The sequence below is a fragment of the Telmatherina bonti genome, assembly GCF_933228915.1.
Source record: "Telmatherina bonti genome assembly, chromosome: 2".
NCBI lineage: Eukaryota > Metazoa > Chordata > Actinopteri > Atheriniformes > Telmatherinidae > Telmatherina > Telmatherina bonti.
In genome coordinates this window covers 29,639,594-29,648,587 of record NC_136620.1, presented here as the reverse complement: position 1 = coordinate 29,648,587, position 8,994 = coordinate 29,639,594, and positions in this window count along the sequence as shown.

Below are 8,994 nucleotides of genomic sequence, written 5' to 3'. Positions count from 1 at the left end.
GAGATAGTCTAGTGAGACGCATGGCACAGACATAGCAGAGCAGTACACACAGACACAAAGGAATCATAGGCACAAAACTTACCACGCTGAACCGCGCTGTAGTGTGTTAAGAATAAAAATAAACACAATGGAACACTGCATACTCCACAGCAGATTATAATCAGATGTATTGCACATTGTTTTTGTGTTTTTTTTAAAAATATATTGTAAGTTTGTAAAATTGCCATTCTGTTATTTTAATGCTGGTTCTTGCAGCCGTTTTAATGTTGATGTGTTTTTGCTGCAACTGAAAATGATAACGGCCTCACATATAACCTCGCTTTCTGTGAAAAGTTATTTGATTCCCAGCATGGTACGAGAACTGGTTGTTTCCTCTTCTCCTGAATCAGCACTGAATGTTTATATTGACAAAATCTTTTTCTCTTTCTGTCCTGTAGGTTATGTTTCATCTTACTCTATTTGTTTGTTTCACAAAAGGAGTATTTTCCTTTTGGACGCTTTAGTTTAATCTATAATAGATGGCTTTTTTTCTTTTTTTTTTTTTCTTTTTTTTTTTAAATGGGTCAGTGTAATCACAGCAGTGAGGGATGGACAGTCACTGTAAAAGGGAAATCAATAGAGCTATCTATTTGTCATAAACCAGGCCAGCGTGATTTTTCTCCATTTTTTTCTCTCCTGCCATGTCTTTTCCTCTCCAACTCAATATGGCAAGTCCTCATTTTTCAGTAAAAAAAAACATGTCTGCCATTTTCAAAAACTGCAAATGGCCTATGCACTTTCTTTGCATAAGTTTGTGGTACCAAAAACTTTTCTTTTTATCACCTCCCAGGGGCCCAGAGTGTTTTAGGAGGGTGTAGTAAGGGGCAGCTGTAGGGGTGCAAGATAGGTTTTTGTGGGCTATGCTTTTGTTGGCTTTTAATCTGGTTCTTCTCTGGGTGCCGGCTCTTTTAGAGAATTTGAGTTGGAGCAAAGAGAGACCACGTCAGCTTTTCCTTACCTTGTCTCTTTTGTGTCTCATGCAAAAACTGAAAGGCCCTGCCTCAAAGTGTTGTCAAACCAGAAAGCTGGAGTAAGTGACATATGACAAGGACACAATGCTTGGATGGGCCAGCCAAAGTAACTGGCCCCATCTGCTGCGGGCGATTTCTCTTATGCCGGCTGTCTGCCGCCTCAGGTGAAAGGGGCCGGGGAGCGAGGGCTGTTCGGAGACGTCAGCTGCTGCCAGGCGAAGCAGTTGGCATGGCTGGGAGGGCACGGCCGGCCACACAGTCGCTGCACCATGCAGTCGGCCAGCATTTGCACAGGAGCAAGTTATCTGTCTCTCATCAGGTTTCTGATGCCTCATCCTTGTCCCATGGTGTGCACACATTCAGCCCAGGACAAGAGTGTCAGCATGTAATGAAGGGTTTGATTCATGGAGGGCGACAGAGGCGGAGGTCATGGAGCTCCTCCAGATATGATCCTGACGGATGCTGATGGAGCAGCTTTAAGATGGGCATCATTCATTCATTATCCTCCATTGCACCTTCATCAGGTTCCTCTGAACTAATTACTACGCCAGCACGATACAAATCTTTAGGGACAAATTGCACAAAACCAAAATGAAATAAACTGGTTGTAGTAATCGGAACATATGCTTTTGTTTGACTAAATAAATAAATTAAAATAATATTATTTTAGTTTCCTACTATTAAAGCAATATTTTCCATAATCCTCATTACCCTGCACAAAAGAAATAAATGCAAACTTCTTTATGATCAAATATGTGCTGAACTGGAATTAGGCAATTTGAGGTGAAGATGATATCTTTTTTTCAAATAATGTCATTCTGTTCATAAACAAAAAAAAAGAAAAAGGAGTTGCACATACAAAAAGAAGAAAACAGACAAGCTCACAAAAGCTTCCGTTGATATCATACATTGACATTTGTGCTGATCGCATTGGGCCCATTTTGTTGAATCTGCTTTATTAGAGGAATGCTGTTTTTTCTGCGTTGCTATTAATTTGTGTTTCTGTGGGTGTGCAGTGCGAGAACAGAGAGATGTGGTTAACCCATTGTGAAGTTAGCTGTCATCATTAAGATTCTGCAGATAACAGGCATGCGGATTTCTACTGCTCAGCATTATAGGATCCCAGACATCAAAGGCAGGTTTTCATTCTACACTGTCTGCAGCACGGTGAAGGCAGGGGGGGAAAAAAAAGGAAAAAAAAAAACAGGTAAGGAGATTTGGAGTGAGGAAAATAAAGGAGACTGGGAAAAGAGAGGAAAGCATGTATACTGAGTATGCTGGAGTCAGGTGACACAATGCTTTATAATGTGTTTGATGACACAGAGGGTCCCGCCTCCATACTTAATTGGCGTCCACTCTGATTAATTGGCGCAACCCTTAATAACACCACCGCTGGCTGCAGGTTGGTTCACGTTAAAGATCAAGTTCATTTCTCAAAGTGGCCATTAAAGCACAGGTCTGCATAACTAAAAACGATTTACTTTTGTTGCTCTATATACATACACACACACACATTCCTTTTTTTCACTTTTTCTCTAACAACATCTTCAGTTTATACTATCATGCCCCCTCCTGTCATATTATATAATTATCAAAGTACTGCCAATATATTTGGCTTTATACACATTTTTGTAATGCTATTTTCACTTCTTTCACACAGATATTACAATGAAGTTCCCCTTTAATTCAGATTACTTTCTCTTTCAGCATGGTGCCATTATGCTTGTACCATTACATCAGAGTGAGCTGTTCAACAGTGAGTGTATTGAATGTACAAGAGCGAGAAATATGCTGTTCTCCAGTATTGTGCTGGATTACAGAATCAAGGTCGACTCACAAGACACAGAGCAGCATTATCCCTTAATCCTGTGTTTTGGTTTCAAATAGCCTTTTTACACCTAATCTTCACAAGTAAAATGACAAACATGAATACTGAGGTAGGTATTTAAACGTGCATTACCTGCAATGTTAAGGTCAAAGGCTTATGCTGACTTAAAGTGGCTCTATATTTTGTAAAAGAACAATCATGTAATTTTTTTTTGTTGTTGTTGTTGCGGCTGTGTTATCCTCAGGTGGTTTCAGATGGATGAGTCTGGGAACTTTTCATCCAATCTATGACTCATAACTTGTTCATTTTCCACTCTTTATTTCCTTTCTTGATGCTATGAAAGCCTAACTAACCACTCCTCCAAAACCCCTCCCCCACCTTTTTACTTACCGTAACTCTCACCAAGTTTAGTTTAGCCTGCTGGGCTTGAACACTCGGAGGACAAAACTCCACTGAGTCAACAGATAATGCGAGGTTAACGCTTACACCACCAAGGCAGCGTCTGCGCTTGACCAAGCTGTTCTCAGCATGTCTATCAGACTCGGCTGTGGCGGAGCTGGAGGAAACTTAAAGGTGCTGTGAAAGACTAAAAGTGGGCCAGCCGCTGCTGCCTCCTGTTGACCTACCTTGTTCGGAGGGTCCAGGTACAGACTGATGACAGGATTCCTCCTCAGCGGACCACATTACTAATGTGTGAAGGTGCAAGAGGAACACATCCAGTGATGAATCACTCCCCTGAACCCATGGCATCCTCATAAGTCAACGGTAAAAGTGTTGAGAGCACGCTCGGTAAAGAGATCCTTCGTCCCGTCCACCGCAGAGGAACTCCATCCAGGCCTGGCGAAGGAGGGGAAAGGGGGGGGGGAGCTAAGTGGTGCACATCATGCATAGCCTGAAGATCTCCCTCAATCTTGAGGAAAACATTAGCCCCTTTGGTGAGTCAAATTTTTTTTTTCTCCATTCCTTTTTTAAGCTCAGGCAACTTAGGAAATGTAACTTTTATGCTTGAACAGAGCTAATAAATGAATGTGTTGATCAGGAATTCTCCAGCGAACCACCTACTTTACCTGAAGACACAGAGAGAATGTTAAATATGTGTTAGTTTAAGCCAAAACGGTTTTCTTTTGAGGGTTCCTGTACCTAAAAAAAGTACTGCCTCATTATTCACTTTGGAGTTTTTTGGAGTTAAGATAATTGTCAAACTGCAAAGCCCACAACCAGAAAAAAAACAACAAAAAAACCCCACTTTTTTTCTTCGTTGATGCAAATCTGCATGTTTCTCTGTTGTCTTCTTTTCTTCTAGCCTCAAGCCAGAAGGTTAAACTATTTTAGTTTACACGCATACCTCCCCCCAGAGCTGATGTCAGGCTACACCGGTGATGCTGGGGGAGTTTGTAACTTTGATGCTAGGTGATACATCACACGCACCAGGGGGTCTCCCTGGTATGCTCCTCAATAATGAACTTCATTCGTTAACTTCTCCCTCAAAGGCCAACTTCCCCTGCTGCCCTTTTCAACAGCCATTGCAACTCTTACCAGACTCACCCTACTAACAAAAAAAAAAAAAAAAGACACATCATCATGGTTTCCCCCCTGACAGGCTCAGCGGTTGCCTTTGCGGAGCATGAAGAATAAGCAGGTCCATTACCAATCCTTCATGCCTGGTTATAGCCATAATTATCACAGGGAAAATGACCTGCTATGTTTGGTTTGCCATAGAGGGGCTGCGCCTTCCTAATCACCTCCTCCTTCCCTCCTATCGCACTCATGCCATGGAGATGGAGCTGGTTTTAGGGGGAGCCTTGCCAGTTCATTAGAATTCACAGGGTTCCACCTCCCTGCCTAGCCAAGCTAAGCCTCTCACACAGGCTGCCATGCCTGCGATAATCTCCTCTCCTCGTTCTCTTTCGCTCCTTCTCTCTCTATCCGCCTATCCCTTTCCTTTCTGTCCCCAAGGGCAGCTTCACACAAAAGAGATGCAGTGCAATTCATTGTTAAATCTGATTTCTGTTGATCTATTGAAAAAAAAAAAAAAAAAAATTTGTTCCATGAGATATACTATAAGATGGCACTGGAGCAGTGCCAATGAGTACTCTTTACCACTGCCTTTACATCCGATAAAACACTTTTATAAACAGCCTCTTTTTTCCTAGTCAATTCAATGACAGTCTTTATTCTGTAACTTTGTGTGTGAGATGCAGATTTTTTTTTTTTTTTTTTTTTCCAAGGCAACATCCAGTTCCACTGGGCAGATTATAAACCCTTTTGTTGTCGCTGATTTGCCCAGAAACAGGAAGAAATGGCCCGCTGCTAAGAAACAGCAACAGCTAAACTGGCACAAGACATTATTGTGACTGAAAACAAAGCAGCGTATGGTCAAGAGATCACATAGGTCTGCCTTTAATGATGTGAGGTCTGGTCACACAACCAAGACCTAGCAGCGCTTCTTGCATTACTTCTTCTTTGTTTTTGTCTTGGTAAAAACATGATGATTCAGTTTGAGTTGGAAATACCAGAGGATTGCGTTTTACATTTGCCTTAAAAAATATTGTGAAGTTTCGGTCTATAAATAACCATGGCTGTAAAACAAAAAAGGCTATAGCCTTGTCAACCATCCACTATAAGTGCTGTTTTGTTGATTCTGATTACATGACAGTTGACAGGTGTGCACCTCACCTGTGTAGGAATGATGCGCTTTCATATTTCTTCCTTTTGACCCTACTATTCTATAAATATTGCGTTTGTGTGCACGTGTATTTAGTGACAGAGAAAGTGAGAGTAGAGATGATCTGGCCCCGGGGTTGTTGTGCATATAAAGGATGAAGGGCAGCGTATATAGCCATTAATCTGTCGCCTGAGTATAAGGATGGAAATTGTTAAAGGTGTTATGCTTTTTTACACATTGCACTGCTTCATAGAAAATCCATTAGTCATAATGAGCTAACAGCAGTTCGTGTAGCTACAACATGCTGGCACAGCAGTGGTGTGGCACATGCTTTTTTTTTTTTTAAGCATACCCTGTTTTTATTTAAAGGAGTCTTTAAATGCAATCCACTGCAGTCCTCTGGACAGAGCCTAGAAGTGTCCTCTATTTTCAATTAAATAGATATTTCCTTTGTTGTCTGTGTGATTTATTGAAGTCTTCCCACAAGTGGAAGCCCCCAGGAAACCGCCTGAAATGGCCCTAAATTGGTTTATGATTGTGTAGTGTGAGTTGTCGCCATTATGGTTCTGATATTATGCCCTCCACTGCTTGGCATCTATTTTAAATTGATCTGTATTGTTTTCATGGAGTGCCTGTTGGAGCTTGTTAATTCTGCCGCTGCTTCGGGCTGGTGGCGCAGCTCCCAACACCCAGGTGGCTCCGTGGTGGAATATACGCCTCAGCTCACTAAAATAAAGCACAACATGACTGGGACACACAATAAAAAGCAGGTCTGAAATGTTAGTTTTCTTCTTTTTTTTTGTGGAGGTTAAAGGCCACAGAGTGCAACAGCATACAGACTACAGGTTCTCTATATTAGTCCCGAGCTGTAAGAGTTAATGTGGATCAGCTGCACGGTGAGACTGTGTATAGAATGGCTACTGACAGACTGCTAATGAGGCCATTATCGGGTCTCATCCTCTCCTCTCCTCCAGGGGCAACAGTGGATGTTCAGTACACATCTCAATTGAATTTCATTTCACAAGGCCTGTTTACAGTAAATACATTTATATGAATTAATCCATGAGGAGTGTGAGACACATGACTGTGAATCTAAATGCAGATTTAGTGTTTAGTTTCAGCTATTTCAGCTCAGTTTCTGTGTTGACTGGAATGCCCAAACGTCATTATCCTATTTCATTTTCAATTCAACTTTTCAATTCAACTTTACTTATATAGCGTCAAATCACGGCAATGCCATCTCAAGACGCTTTACAGACAGAGGGGAAAACATAATGAAGGCCAATTCATAATAGCCTATATAAGGAAACCAACAGATTGAGTTGAGTCCAACTCAATCTCCCATCCTGAGCAAGCACACTGGCAACAGTGGGAAGGAAAAAACTCCCTTTTAACAGGAAGGAAACCTCCGGCAGAACCCGGCTCAGGACAGGCAGCCATCTGCCTCTGCTGTGTGGGGGGAAGAGGACAGAAAGACAACAGACAACAGGAACTGCTACTCCCGGCCAGGGAGACCTGCTGAGACAGGAGACATACATGTTAATGATGCAACACTGTTATGGGGGGGTAAAAGAAAGAGATAAAGAGAAAAAGAAAGAAGCTCAGTGTATCAGGAAATGTCCCTCAGCAGTCTAAACCTATAGCAGCATAACTAAGGGATGCTAACCATCCCTATCTATAGGACTTATCAAAAAGATAAGTCTTCAGCCTAGTCTTAAAGGTGGGGAGGGTGTCTGCTTCCCTAACACTAACTGGGAGCTTATTCCATAAGAGAGGGGCCTGATAACCAAATGCTCTGCCTCCTGCTCGGCTCTTTGAGACTCTAGGAACCACAAGTAAGCCTGCAGTCTGCGAACGAAGTACTCTACTTGGTATATAAGGAACAATGAGGTCTTTGATATATAGTGGTGCCTGGTTGTGGAGAGCTTTATATGTAGGGAGAAGGATTTTAAATTCTATTCTAGATTCAACAGGCAGCCAATGAAGAGAGGCTAAAACTGGAGAAATATGATCTCTCATGCTGGTTCTGGTCAGGACTCTGGCTGCAGAATTCTGGATCAGCTGAAGGCTTTTCAGGGCATATTTAGGACAGCCCAGTAATAGAGAGTTACAGTAATCTAGTCTCGAAGTAACAAAAGCGTGAACCAGTTTTTCTGCATCACTCCGAGACAGAATGTCCCTAATTTTGGCTATATTACGTAAATGAAAGAAGGCTGTTTTAGTAACCTGCTTAATATGTGGGCCAAAGGACAGGTCAGGGTCAAATATTACTCCAAGGTTTCTCACTGTAGCACTGGAAGCTAAAGTAATGCCATCCAGGTTCATTACAAAACCGGAAAATTTAGCTCTGAGTTTTTCAGATCCAACTAGAATTACTTCAGTCTTATCTGAGTTTAAGAGGAGAAAATTTCTAGACATCCAAGTCTTTATGTCTATGAGACAATTTTGTAGCCTATTGGGCTGATTTGTTTCATCTGGTTTAAAGGATAAGTATAGTTGAGTATCATCTGCATAACAATGAAAGTTTATTCCATGCTGTCTAATAATTTTGCCTAAAGGGAGCATATATAGCGTGAAGAGTATTGGTCCAAGTACAGAACCTTGAGGAACTCCATGACTTACTGTAGTTTGGGAGGAGGACTTGTCATTTACATGAACAAACTGAAGTCTATCAGATAAATATGATTTAAACCAGCTTAACGCTGTACCTGTAAATCCAACCTGTTCTAGTCTTTGTAACAGAATGTTATGATCGACTGTATCAAATGCAGCACTAAGATCAAGCAAGATAAGTACGGACACAAGTCCTTTGTCTGAGACCATAAGAAGGTCATTAGTAACTTTCACCAATGCTGTCTCAGTACTATGATGAGCTCTAAATCCTGACTGAAACTCCTCGCATAAATTATTTCTGCTCAGGTGGGCATGTAGCTGAGCTGAAACTATTTTCTCCAGAATTTTGGACATAAACGGGAGATTAGATATAGGTCTATAATTTGCTATCACTTCTGGATCCAGAGATTGCTTTTTAAGTAAAGGCTTGATTACAGCAGTTTTAAATGATTGTGGTACATATCCTGTCACTAAAGACATATTGATAAGATTTAGTAGTGATGTATTAATTAAAGGGAAAATGTCCTTAAAGAGGCTCGTTGGGAGAGGGTCTAAGATACAGGTGGATGGTTTAGATGAAGCTATTATTTTAGTTAATTCAGAGGGTTGGACAGGACAGAAACTATTTAGACACAAGTCAGATCCTGGTTCTAAGGATGCTTAGGAGACCACAACAGGCTCAACATTATAGGTAGAAGGAAGAGTATTGTGAATTTGATCTCTAGTAGTGTCAATTTTATTCCTGAAAAAATACATGAAATCATCACAGCTAAGTGAGAAAGGAATACATGGCTCCACAGCGCTCCGGCTCCTAGTAAGCCTAGCTACAGTGCTGAAAAGAAACCGAGGGTTGTTTTTGTTTTCCTCTATCAATGATG